Source organism: Meriones unguiculatus, assembly GCF_030254825.1.
Source record: "Meriones unguiculatus strain TT.TT164.6M chromosome 13 unlocalized genomic scaffold, Bangor_MerUng_6.1 Chr13_unordered_Scaffold_54, whole genome shotgun sequence".
Classification (NCBI taxonomy): domain Eukaryota; kingdom Metazoa; phylum Chordata; class Mammalia; order Rodentia; family Muridae; genus Meriones; species Meriones unguiculatus.
Genome location: NW_026843660.1, coordinates 451,394 through 465,893, shown reverse-complemented (window position 1 = coordinate 465,893; position 14,500 = coordinate 451,394). Strand labels below are relative to the sequence as shown.

At 41.2% G+C, this 14,500-nt stretch overlaps 1 pseudogene; it reads left to right on the top strand.

Moving 5' to 3' along the window:
• The first annotated feature begins 1,670 nt into the window (after positions 1-1,670).
• On the top strand, positions 1,671-1,797 carry LOC132651374 (U4 spliceosomal RNA; annotated as a pseudogene).
• The last annotated feature ends 12,703 nt before the right edge of the window (positions 1,798-14,500 follow it).

Below are 14,500 nucleotides of genomic sequence, written 5' to 3'. Positions count from 1 at the left end.
CTTACCTACGGCTGTAAGGTGCTTGTAGGTGTCTATCATCACATCTTTGTAGAGACTCTTCTGGGAAGGATCCAGCAAAGCCCACTCTTCCCGAGTGAAGTACACATTCACATCATCATAGGTGATAGAATTCTAAATCATCCCAAATATGGGTATAAGAGAAAGCACAATAGTGGCAACAATGTAAAAGTATACATCATCGACAATATATTCATATAATTCTGGATCTTCCCTGACTTACCTCCTGACAGAGAAGTTCTGATGTACTCACCTGGTCATTTTAGAAGTAAACTAAATGAGGAGGTTCATATAATTTCTGCACCTTTTGAATAGAATATAGCCTTCCAAGAGAAACGTCAATTAACAGACATAAAGTAAGCAAGGCAAGGATGCTGATGAACAGTACAGACCGCAGATCACAGAAATTGTATGCACAATTACTAACTACAATAATTATGGACAAGCAGGATGTATTGGCTCATGACTTTGATTCCAGTAGTCAGGAAGCAGAGGTATGTGTATCTCATTGAGCTAGAAGCCTGTCTGGCCTCCAAAACAAATTTCATGACATCCAGATGAGGTAAAGTTAAGGCCTTTATCTGCTGCAAAAATCATTCAATTAAGAAAGATACAAAGAACTACATGGCATTTCTGAAGTTCCTACAAAAATTATATATTCAATACAGTTCTGTATCTATCTTCCAGAAACCTGAAGTGTCCCAGTTTAAACTCTAATATTAATGAGAGCTTACTAAAAGGGAATTTGTGTTCAAACAGGTACAAATGGACAGATGAAAACATTAGTACTGGAATAGCTGGTCATAAATGAGCAACATAAGGCAGTTGAGGTGGCTCCGCAATGAAAAGCTGTTGTTGGTCTTACCAATAACTGGGCTCAATTGCCAGTGCTTACATTCAGGCTCACAAGTACCCATTACTCCAAATTCTGAAGTTCTGAGGCCATTGGCTGACTATTGTGAGGACCAGGTACACAAGAGGTGCATAGTCACACATACAGGCAAAATACTACTCGTATTACTTCATTTAAAAACTCAAAACAAACACAAGAGGTAGGAAGAATGTTACACACTTGCAATTCAATGACACAGAAGTCTCAGGAAGTATTAATGTCATGAGTATATGACATCCCGAGATAAAGAATATACTCTCTGGCAAATATTAAAACATAAGGGTGGATTTGGATCAGCACAATAGCATATGCTTGCATGGAGTCTAAGGTGGTATACTGGGTATCTTCCCCAATATCTTTGTTAATTGAAACCCAATTCTCAGGATCTTCCCTAGTGCTCTAACTAAACACATGTGGCTCCTTCCTTTCCATACCATCCAGCAAACAGAACACCATGAATACAGTAGCCAAGCAGGCCATTAAAATAGCAACACTCATCCCACACTTTCTGAAACTTCAGAGTGCTAACAGAACCCCAAGAACAAAACTCCCACACATCAAATCAGCACTTGGCCTATAATTGCCCCAAACCCAGATGCCTAGACACCAGTTTACGGATAGATTCAAGAACAGTCAGGTAATATGTCACCACCTGAGCTCAGCTATATTACCACAGCAGGAACTAAGTATCTGAAATTGACAAAACTTTTTACAGAAACATAAAAAAATACATCTTTTCATCATTTCATGAAACATCCATAGCTTTGCGCAGTGGCAGTATCATAGCCAATGATGTTTATCCGAGGCGCAATTATTGCTAATTGAAATATCCTTTATAATTGACCACATACTCAAACAGAATATAAGTTTTTAGAGCACATTGAAGTAACATCCTGTATCCTATCAGACCACCCTGGCTTAAGGCTGGATATATATAGCATCAGAAAGAACACAAAGCTTACAAACTCATGGAAAGTGAATAACCTTTAAATAAGTGAAAAAAAAAAGGTTTCAAACAGAAATAAAACATTTGAAAAGCATAAAATTCATAGAAAATAAATACATATCACATGCAAACTCATGGAAAATAATGAGGAATGAAAAGTGATACTAAGAGGAAACTTCATAGCACAAAGTGCCTACATAAAGATACTGGAGAACATTCATACCATCCATGTAACAGCAGACCTGAAATGTCTAGAAGAAAAATATATAAGCACACAAAAGGAGTAGAGATCAAGAAATTATCAAATTGAGAGCAGAAATTAAAAAAAAAATTATATAAAGAGATGATAAAGAATCCAAAAAATAAAGGTTTGGGTTTGGGAGAAAATAAAACAGATGGACACACTCTAATCAAAACTAACTAAAAGAGAGAGAAGATATTAAATTATAAAATCAGAAACTGTGTTAAGAATTTTTGTTTCTTTAAAATCCCACTCATGTTATGTGAATGTGTTTTTCTTTTAACCCCAAGTGTGGAGCGCAAGGCTGCTTCAGTTTGTTCACAGCTGTTAGTTATGATTGTCTCGTGCTCTAGCAGGCCTGTGGTTTTGTCACCTGCACATAGTTATTTCTGAGTCTTCTGGAGAAAGTTCACATGACAGAGCCATGAAATGGACCAGGTTTTTGAAGAAGGAAGAAGCTGCTGCTCTTCCTGATGCTGTTCACCCACCGTCCTACTCCATTTATCACTGCTGGTTTGTTGGACTGCTGGATATCCTGGTGACTAACAGGTATTGCCCCAAAGAACCTGGCCACCCTAAACCTCACAGAGTAGCTTTAAGGGACTTATAACTCTTTCCCTTCTAGCTTTTGTTCTCTTTTACCTAGTCAGGGTGTTGGAAGGAATAAAGTTTCGAAGGGAGGTAGACATTAAGAAATGGACAAAGAAAAGAGATTTAAGAAAACAGGTCCATTTGCTGTTTGAGTGGACTTCTAGAATCCAGATGACAGAGACTGGTAATGCCCTAAAGAAGTCAATTGCCGTAACTCATTTTGTGTTCTCTTTCAATAGCTTAAATTGTGGCATTCCGGCTCATTTCATTCCAAAGAAAAATGTTTGCTTCTTAAAAAACAAAAACAAAAACAAAAAATACTAAACAACCTGTGACCCGTCCCTTCAAGGCATCTGTTCCCATGCTTCATCCTTTAGGTCACCTGTGCCTGTGTCCTTACATCAAAGCACCCACTACTGTGTGGCTACATCTGAAAGCCAACACCCATTTGTGTTCTCCTGGACATATTTTTTCAGACAAAGATTACTTCAGCCTAGAATGATGAACTTCTGGTAGTATCTCCATACGTGTCTTCAAGATATACTAATAGCAATAGTAATAAAAACTACCTGGGGCTGGCATAGAAATAAGCTGAGTGATCAATGGAAACAAATAAAAGACACAGATAAATAAATAAATACAATGGAAAAGACAGTATCTTCAACAAATAGTGTTGCTCCAAACACATGTCCACATGGAGAAAAATGCAAACAGATCCATATTTCTCACCCTGCAGAAAACTCAAATCCAAGTAGAACAAAAACTTAAACATAAAGCCAGATTCCCAAAATGTGCAAGAGGAGAAAGTGGGTAACACTCTTGAACTCATTGGTCCAGGAGAGACAACTTCCTGAACAGAATATCTGCAATGCAGGCGATAAGATCTACAATTAATAAATGGAACATCTTGAATCTCAAAAGCTTTGTAAAGCAATGGACACTATCAAGATGAGAAGATGACTATCTACAGGTTGAGAAAAGGTCTTCACCACCCTACATCTGAAAAAGGGCTAATATCCAGAATTATGCTAAAGATATCAAGAAATTAAGCACCAACAGACCAAATAATACAATTATTAATAGGATACAGGGATGGAGAATTCTCAACAGTGCCTAAACACTTAAAAAGGTGCTCAACATCCTCACTCAACAGGGAAATGCAAATAAAAACTGTCTGTGAGACTCCATCTTACACTTGTCACAATGACTATGGCCAAAACCTCAAGTAGCAACACATGCTTGCAAGGATGTGCAGAAAGGGGAACACTCCTCCATTGCTGGAGGGGGAGCAAATTTATATAACCACTTTGGAAATCAATCTGGCAATTTCTCAGGAAACTGGGAAAAGTCACACCTAAAGATCCAGCTATACCACTCCTGGGCACACACCTGAAAGTTGCTCCACCATTCAACAAGGACATTCCGTCAAAAATGCTCATAGCAGCATTATTTCTACTAACCAGAAACTGGAAACAATCTCTATGCCTCTCAACCGAAGAATGGGTAAAGAAACTGATATTTACACAATAGAATACTACCCAGCCATTAAACACAAGGAAATCATGAAATTTGCAGGCAAATGTATGCAACTAGAAAAGATCTTCCTTGGTGACATACACAGACCTCAAAAGACAGTACTAAGCCTCAAGGACAAATATGAGAGGAGAATAATGAAAATACCTTTTACAGGACAGAGCTGTAGAATCTCCTCCTCCCCAGGGAATCCACACTCAGAAAGGCTGACAGGACAAGGGACTCTGTCCAGGGCACCACATACATACTGGCTCACAGTCCATCCCACTTCTAACACATCGGACTCTCCTAGCTCAGCAGACCAGCTTTTCTGGGACTGTCAACAATGAAGCCCATGGTCTCCATGGCATAGCTAGCTTATTTTCCAGGATATTGATCACTATATAAGCACCAGAGAAGAATCTTGGAAAGACTCTGCAAGGTACTTTGTACTGTTCCTCCTTCCAGGATGTGAACTTTCCCCAGAGTCCATCATAATATGCTTACACCAAGCATTTGGTCCTCAGGACTCTGGCAGATCCTCTACTGGAGGATGAGAGATCAGGTGTCTCAGACAGCACAAACCATCTCAGCTCTGCCCTTCCATTCTAGGGGCAGACAGAGCCTTAGCCTAGTAAATTAGTAGTTTAATAAATGTTTCCTCTCTCCCAGGGTACATGTTTATTTTACAAGTCACAGGGTCCTGCATGTATACATTTCATTACCCTCTCACTGTCCAATGCAGCCATCTCTACCTCACAGCTGAGAATTTTTGCAGCAACCCTCAGTCAAATGCAAACAGTAACAACAACTAAAGCATAAGGGAGCTTTGCATTTGAAAGAAAGAAGTGGCAAATGGGAGGTGAATGAAAAAATAAAAATTAAGTGACATGACTCTTCCTAGGTATGGTGGGGAGAAAGTTTATTATACATAGAAAGACACACCCACAGGCTGGAACATTTGGGAGAGCCCAAGGTAACCATACCTGTGAGCCATGTGAGGACAGGGAGGAGAGGAGAGGGGCACGCCAAACCATGAGACTATGAAAGTAAATATTAGATGAAATAGAGCAGGTAACCGAATTGGATAAATAACAGAAAGAAGGGCAGCTGGGTTAAGGGCCTGAGCCCTGGGCTAGAGGGTAGTGTATGCCAGCCATAGCCTATAAACAGGTAGGGACTCGGAGATGCTGGGCAAACCTGGTAGCTAATTCTGCTCTGAACTGTTAAATAGGCCCCTCAGCCATTTGTCCCAGGATTTGAGTCTTAACAGTGCCCAGGTCGCCACATCCAGTCTGCGCACAGTCCATCCCACTTCTAACACGTGGGACTCAGAGTGCTCAGCATTCCTAAGGCCAGGACAAAGGACCTCACAAGCAGCTGATGGATGCCGGTTTCCATCCAGCCTGGGAAGGACAAACCACACCAGCTCCGGCTCTTCAGCCTCCTACTCCACCACCATGTTGGGGGGCGGCAGCCACACACTCACCATGTCGCCTCTTTGGAAGTCGCCTGAAACCCCTCACAGGACCCAGCAGCTGAGAAGAAACCACTAGATGCCAAATACTCTGCAGAGCTCAGCTTCCAAAGCGAACCTGCAACAAACCACCAGGAAAAACCCTCCCCTTCCTCTGATTACAGGCCTCGCCTGGAAGTCCTGATTGGTCTAGAGCGACATGAGCACCTCCCCTAGGCTCACAGTATACTGAAGAGACAAAGCATAGTGCTTCCTGGCCCAGGAGGCATGAATGCATGTTTGCTAATTACAAAGAGCAAGTAGGGCCTGGTTTAGGGAGGAAGCTATGCTCAGGGCAGGGACCTTGGATCCATGACTTGAACTTTGGGTCCATATGTGGAGAATCAGGGCCACACCATTTCCAGATCTGCAGAGATTTCTTTGTCAGTAGACTTGTGCCTGTTGTCTGCTAGCCTACCCTTCTGTCTTCCAGCACTCAGTAGGGACTTCCCCTCCTCCTGGAATCAAGTGGATTAACTTGAACACCCTGTTATTCAACTTGCAGTGGAGTGAACCATCTGTCCACAGGAGGAAGGCTGCCAAAAATGCTGACAATTAAAGAGAGATTTTAGGAAACCAAATGAAATTGTTGTTGTGTGAATTCACAAATTCACAGTGGGGTCAGTGAAACTGCAGCTACTTTTCACCTGGTCAGTATCAGACAACCCTGGGAGAAAAGCAAAAACAAACAAACAAACAAACAAACAAAAAACCAAAACAACAACAACAACAACAACAAAACCCAGGTGATATATAATTTAGAAGAGGCATGTCTTCCTCTTGAGAAGGTTAGTTCTTTATTCTGATTCTTGAATGCCTGCGATCTAGAACACACAAATGGCTAATCAGGACATTTATTGATCATCTGTAACTGACTACCTCACTTCATATTGTTAATGTCAACTACTGTCAAAGCATGAAAGCTTCCTCCCTCTTCTTGCCCATCCTTTTCAGTGCTGTGACTACAAAAGCTGCAATAGTGGTCAGTTATCTCACTTCTTGCACAGTTCCTTCTTCATTTCTAAGGCCCCAATAAAGGCCACAGAGGTTGGAGGACTCTCATTCACTGGCCTACTTTTTCTTCTCATTGGTATTGACCATCTCAGTTAGGCCCATCCTGGAAGGAGTTTCAGGACTGTCTTCTCACCACTACGAAGCAGACACAGGTCTCGGTACTCAAGGCAATTTGCAATTACATAGCATGAGACAAGCCTGGGCTATAGGAGGCAATGTTCTATATGGAAGTAAATAATACAGAGCACTTGAGAAAATAAAAAAATAACATTATAAGTACTAAGAAACACTAGGGACAAAATAATAATAAGAGATTAGAGCTATGATGCATTTAAAGAAAATGCAATTTAAAGAGAGAAACCAAGAGTTGCCTTTTTGAAAAGACAAATAAAGCTGAAAAATGCATAGCTATAGTGACCTTGAGAAGTTCAGACCATTCCCTGGTAGATAGAATGTTGTTAATAAGACATCTCTAAGACATGTGTATGTGTCTATGTAAACATACATATAGTTTGTAAGAAGTTATGACACATGGGCCGCCAATGCTCCCCACAGAGGACATAGACTACTATGTAATGAAAGCACCAGTGCCATGCATGGAAAACATTCTCTTTCACATGAACAGTGTCCAACGCATGTGAAAAACCCTTAGGTTGCTGCTGTTACCTTTGGTTCTATTCCAGAGTTTGAAGGCAAGCCCCCATTTTTGAAGACAACATGAACTTCAGAAACAGGCCTTGGAGAATTCAAGTTGGATTTGACCTGAAAGCCTCCTGCATGAAGACTAGCTTTCATAGCACTGGATGTTTTTATGTGGGCTTATAATGTATGCAAGCAACCAACAGTGTTACACAGCTGTACCTATAAACTACAGCAGTGATTACCATGGCAAGATATCCCTATGGTTTCCATAGCGGCACTCATATCTTGATGGTAACTAACACCTCTTCAATTGAACTGAAGGCCCAAGAAAGAAAATGGAAGACATGTCTGGTATAAGAAACCTAGCCATGTACTCCAGGAGAGTGAAGTCATGGATCTTAGAAAAAGAACCTACAGCATTCAACTTAATAAACCACAGCTATTGACCTAATTCTAATTTATACACTTCTATCTACTTATCTGTATCCATTGCCTTCCTCATAGAAAATCATTGAAACATGAAAATTAGTTGAAATGCCATAACAACATATTGCACAATAACCAGGCTCTGTCTCTCTCTCTCTATATATATATATGCATATATAGATGAGCATAAATATATCATTATTTATAAATATTTCATATGTAACTTTAAGATGTAAAATTCTATACCATGGAAGACATACAAATCAACTCTAATGTTAGGATCAAGAACCATGAATATTATGACAATGTTTTAAAGAGATTGTCATTAAAGTAGAATTCAATGCAATATAATTGGATTAATGGTGAATATTAAGTGTATGTGTAAAAACCAATCTGTAATACCAGGCAAAACTACTTAAAAAGTATTCATCACTTGGTGAACAAACTAGCTGTTTAACAGTGTATGAACTGAGTAAAATGATAATTATTCCCTGCATTGTATATGAAAATATAAAAAGAGTTATGTGAAGCTCACAGGTTTCTTACCAATGTTTTCGGTAGGGATAAGGTTATTGTGTAATTCAAACGCTGATTTCTCTATCCTCTTTTGTGGTTGGAAGCCTTGTTCTGAGAATCTCCTGTCTTATTGTAGTATAAACTTTGCTCCCCAGTGATCCACTGATACATCAATAAAGCAGCTGTAACCAGATGCTGAGCAGGATAGAGAATAGGGCTGGATTTCATACCATCAACCAGGAAATCTATACAGAAACCTTGATCTTCAAAAACAACAAAATTAAAATGTAAAAACCTCAGGATACCAAAATAGCTTAGCAATGAATAGCAATTTCTTTCACTCTTTCTTGTGATTTAGAGATAGACTGGATAAGGATGAAGCCCACGTGAGCATGAAAAGGAAACAGAATGATCAGTTTCAATCACAACACAGATAGAAACAAAAGGAAATGGTTTGAGATCATAGACACTCAAATCCAATCCCCAGTAAGGAATCTAGACAGGTTCGTCCTACGAAACCTTTTATACCTTCCTCCAAAGAAGCACACAAAGAAGAAATAAATGTTCAATGATATTCTCCTACTTGATTCTTTGAAACCATTCCACTCTCTGTTACTGAAGACCCAATTCTCATGGTTGCCCCTAGCACTCCAAAAGAACAGCAGTGGCGGCTCCCCTTTCCTGTGTCCAAGTCTCCTGTGGATTACAGACTCCCATTCTCTGTTCTGCTTCTGGGATCCCACTCCCAAGTCCTCAGCTCAACCATAGGCCATGCTTGGATAGAGAGCAAGGCACTATACCAGGGATCTTCTCCACTATCTTTTTTAGAGCACACTCAATTCTCAGGATCTTCCCTAGTGTTCCAACAGAACACATATGACAACGTCCACTGCATACCATCCCAGCAAGCCTAACACCAGGAACACACTAGCCAAGCAGGTCATTAAAAAAGTAACACTCCGCAAACACACTTTCTGAAACTTGAGAGCACTAACAGAGCCCCAAGAACAAAACTCCCACACAACAAAGAGCACTTGTACCTATAAAAAATAAAATAGAAAGAGAAGATAAAAAACGATGAAACAAAGGGTTGGTTCTTTGCAAAAAACAAACAAGATAGATAAACCCTTACCTACACTAAATAAAAGACAGAGAGGAAATATCCAAATAATAGAATCAGCAATTGTATTAAAATTTTTGTTTCTTTAAAATCCCACTCATGTTATGTGAATGTGTTTTTCTTTAACCCCAGGTGTGGAAAATGAGGCTGCTTCAGTTCATCCGCAGCTGTTACTTATGATTGTCTCATGCTCTAGCAGGTCTGCGGTATTGCCACCTGCACATAGTTTAGTTCTGAGTCTTCTGGAGAGGGTACACATGCAGAGCCATGAGAAGGCCCTGGTTCTTTGAAGAAGAAAGAAGCTGCTGCTCTTCCTGATGCTGTTCACCCACACTGCTACTGTGTTTGTCATTGCTGCTTTGTTGGGCTGCTGAATATCCTGGTGACTAAGAGGTATTGCCCCAAAGATCCTGACACCTCTAATCCACCAGAACCAGTTAAAGAGATCTATATTTATTTCCCCTCTAGCATTCTCTCTCCTTTAGCTATTGGGGGTTTTGGAAGGAATAAGGGTATTAAGGGAGGTATAGGTTTAAGAATCCAAAAAAAGTGCTGAAGCGATGGCTCAGGTTAGGAGCACTGGCTGCTCTTCCAATAAACCCAAATCAAAGAGATTTAAACAAACAGTGCCATTTATTGTTTGCTGTTTCAGTGGGCTTCTGGAATCCACACAACTGAGACAGTTATTGCACTAAAGAACCCAATGACCCTAATCAGCATTAAGTAGCTGGAGATCTGCATTCCTTCTCTATACTAACTGTTTTCTCTCCTAACTAGGGGTAGTCGAAGGGAGGTATAGGTACTTACGAACCAAGAATGAAGTAGGTATTTGAAAAAGGAAAGTTTACAGTTTTGCTCTCAGTAATATGAAATATAATTCCTAGTTGAAAAAAAAAAAAAAAACTCATGTCACATTTTGTGTTCTTTCCATAGCTTGAACTGTGGCATTCCTGCTCATTTCATTCCAAAGTAATACTTTTGCTACCAAAAAAATAATCCCATGCCTCAACCTTCAGGTCACCTGTGCCTGTGCCCTTACATCGAAATACCCACTACTGTGAGGCTACATCTGAAAGCCAGAACCCATTTGGGTTCTCCTGGACATATTTCATCAGATGTAAGACTGTTCCAAAGTCTGGAGATGAACTACTGCAGGTATCTCCATACCTGTCTTCAAGATATACTAAGAGTAATAGTAATAAAAACTGCATGGTACTGGCATAGAAGTAGGCTGGGTGATAAATGGAAACAAATCAAAGACACAAAAATAAACCACACACCTATCCACAATTGCTTTTGGACAAAGGAGCCAAAACCATACAATGGAAAAACACAGTGTCTTCAACAAAGAGTGCTGCTCAGAATACATGTCCACATGAAAAAAATGCAAAGAGATCCATATTTCTCACCCTGCACAAAACTCAGGACCAAGTGGATCAACAACTTAAACATAAAGCTAGATTCCCAAAATCTGCCAGAGGAGAAAGTGGGTAACACACTTGAACTTACTGGTCCAAGAGACAACTTCATGAACAGAACACCTGCAGTGCAGACTCTAAGATCTACAAGTAATAAATGGACCATCTTGAATCTCAAAAGCTTTTGTAAAGCAATGGGCACTATTATTACCAGGAGATGGCAATCTACAGATTGAGAAAAAGGTCTTCACCAATCCTCCATCTGACAAAGGGCTAATTTCCAGAATTATATTAAAGATCTAAAGAAATTAAACACCAACAAACCAAATAATCCTATTAATAATGGGACACAGGGATAAAGAACTCTCAGCAGAGAATTCGTGAATGGTGGATAAGCACTTAAAGAAATGCTTAACATCCTTACTCATCAGGGAACTGCAAATCAAAATTAACTTTGAGACTCCATCTAACACCTGTCAGAATAACTAAGATCAAAACCTGAAGTGACAACACATGCTGGCAAGGATGTACAGAAAGGTGAACACTCCTCCATTGCTGGTGGGGGAGCAAACTTGTACAACCACTTTGGAAATCATTCTGGCATTTTCTCAGAAACTGGGAAAAGACATAGGTAAAGACCCAGCTATACCACTCCAGGGGATACACATGAAAGATGCTCCACCATCCAACAAGGACATTTCCTCAACCACGGTCATAGCAACTTTATTTCTAGTAACCAGAAACTGGAAACAACCTATATGCCTCTCAACCGAAGAATGGGTAAAGAAACTGATAACATTTACACAATAGAACACTACCCAGCCATTAAAAACAAGGAAAAAATGAAATCTGCACGCAAATGGATGCAACAAGAAAAGGTCTTCCTGAGTGACATACACAGACCTGGAAAGACACACAGAAGACAGTGCTAAACCTCAAGGACAACTATAAGATGAGAAGGAAAGTCCCCTTTACAGGACAGAGCTGTAGAGTCTCCTCCTCACCAGGGAATCCATACTCAGAAAAGCTGACAGGGCAAGGGCCTCTGCCCAGGGCACCACATACATACTGGCTCACAATCCATCCCACTTCTAACACGTGGAACTCTCCTAGCTCAGCAGACCAGCTTTTCTGGGACTGGCAACAATGAACCCCATGGTCTCCATGGCATAGCTTATGGTCCTGGATATTGATCACTATAGAAGGACCAGAGAAGAATCTAGGAAAAACTCTGCAAGCTACTTTGTACTGGTCCTCCTTTCTGGTTGTGTAGCTTTCCCAGAGTCCATCATCATTTGCTTAAACCAAGCATTTGGGTCTCAGGACTCTGGCAGATCCTCTACTGGAGGATGAGAGATCAGGTGTCTCAGACAGCACAAACCATCTCAGCTCTGCCCTTCCATTCTAGGGGCAGATAGAGCCTTAGCCTAGTAAATTAGTAGTTTAATAAATGTTTCCTCTCTCCCAGGGTACATGTTTATTTTACAAGTCACAGGGTCCTGCATGTATACATTTCATTACCCTCTCACTGTCCAATGCAGCCATCTCTACCTCACAGCTGAGAATTTTTGCAGCAACCCTCAGTCAAATGCAAACAGTAACAAAAAGTAAAGCCTAAGGGAGCTTTACATTTGAAAGAAAGGAGTGGCAAATGGGAGGTGAATGAAAAAATAAAAATTGAGTGACATGACTCTTCCTAGGTATGGTGGGGAGAAAGTTTATTATCCCTAGAAAGGCACACACACAGTCCGGAACATCTGGGAGAGCTCAAGGTGAACACACCTGTGAGCCATGTGAGGACAGGGAGGAGAGGAGAGGGGCACGCCAAACCATGAGACTCTGACAGTAAATATTAGATGAAATAGAGCAGGTAACCGAATTGGATAGATAATAGAAAGAAGGGCAGCTGAGTTAAGGGCCTGAGCCTTGGGCTAGAGGGTAGTGTATGCCAGCCATAGCCTGTAAACAAATAGGGACTCAGAGATGCTGGGCAAACCTGGTAGCTAATTCTGCTCTGAACTGTTAAATAGGCCCCTCAGCCATTTGTCCCAGGATTTGAGTCTTAACAGTGCCCAGGTCGCCACATCCAGTCTGCGCACAGTCCATCCCACTTCTAACACGTGGGACTCAGAGTGCTCAGTATTCCTAAGGCCAGGACAAAGGACCTCACAAGCAGCTGATGGATGCCGGTTTCCATCCAGCCCGGGAAGGACAAACCACACCAGCTCCGGCTCTTCAGCCTCCTACTCCACCACCACGTTGGGGGGCGGCAGCCACACACTCACCATGTCGCCTCTTTGGAAGTCGCCTGAAATGCCCTCACAGGACCCAGCAGCTGAGCTCAGACCACTGGATGCCAAATACTCTGCAGAGCTCAGCTTCCAAAGCGAACCTGCAACAAACCACTAGGAAAAACCCTCCCCTTCCTCTGATTACAGGCCTCGCCTGGAAGTCCTGATTGGTCTAGAGCGACATGAGCACCTCCCCTAGGCTCACAGTATACTGAAGAGACAAAGCATAGTGCTTCCTGGCCCAGGTGGCATTAATGCATGTTTGCTAATTACAAAGCACAACTAGGGCCTGGTTTAGGGAGGAAGCTATGCTCAGGGCAGGGACCTTGGATCCATGACTTGAACTTTGGGTCCATATGTGGAGAATCAAGGCCATACCATTTCCAGATCTGCAGAGATTTCTTTGTCAGTAGACTTGTGCCTGTTGTCTGCTAGCCTACCCTTCTGTCTTCCAGCACTCAGTAGGGACTTCCCCTCCTCCTGGAATCAAGTGGATTAACTTGAACACCCTGTTATTCAACTTGCAGTGGAGTGAACCATCTGTCCACAGGAGGAAGGCTGCCAAAAATGCTGACAATTAAAGAGAGATTTTAGGAAACCAAATGAAATTGTTATTGTGTGAATTCACAAATTCACAGTGGGGTCAGTGAAACTGCAGCTACTTTTCACCTGGTCAGTATCAGACAACCCTGGGAGAAAAGCAAAAACAAACAAACAAACAAACCAAAAACCAAAACAACAACAACAACAAAACCCAGGTGATATATAATTTAGAAGAGGCATGTCTTCCTCTTGAGAAGGTTAGTTCTTTACTCTGATTCTTGAATGCCTGCGATCTAGAACACACTAATGGCCAATCAGGACATTTATTGATCATCTGTAACTGACTACCTCACTTCATATTGTTAATGTCAACTACTGTCAAAGCATGAAAGCTTCCTCCCTCTTCTTGCCCATCCTTTTCAGTGCTGTGACTACAAAAGCTGCAATAGTGGTCAGTTATCTCACTTCTTGCACAGTTCCTTCTTCATTTCTAAGGCCCCAATAAAGGCCACAGAGGTTGGAGGACTCTCATTCACTGGCCTACTTTTTCTTCTCATTGGTATTGACCATCTCAGTTAGGCCCATCCTGGAAGGAGTTTCAGGACTGTCTTCTCACCACTACGAAGCAGACACAGGTCTCGGTACTCAAGGCAATTTGCAATTACATAGCATGAGACAAGCCTGGGCTATAGGAGGCAATGTTCTATATGGAAGTAAATAATACAGAGCACTTGAGAAAATAAAAAAAAATAACATTATAAGTACTAAGAAACACTAGGGACAAAATAATAATAAGAGATTAGAGCTATGATGC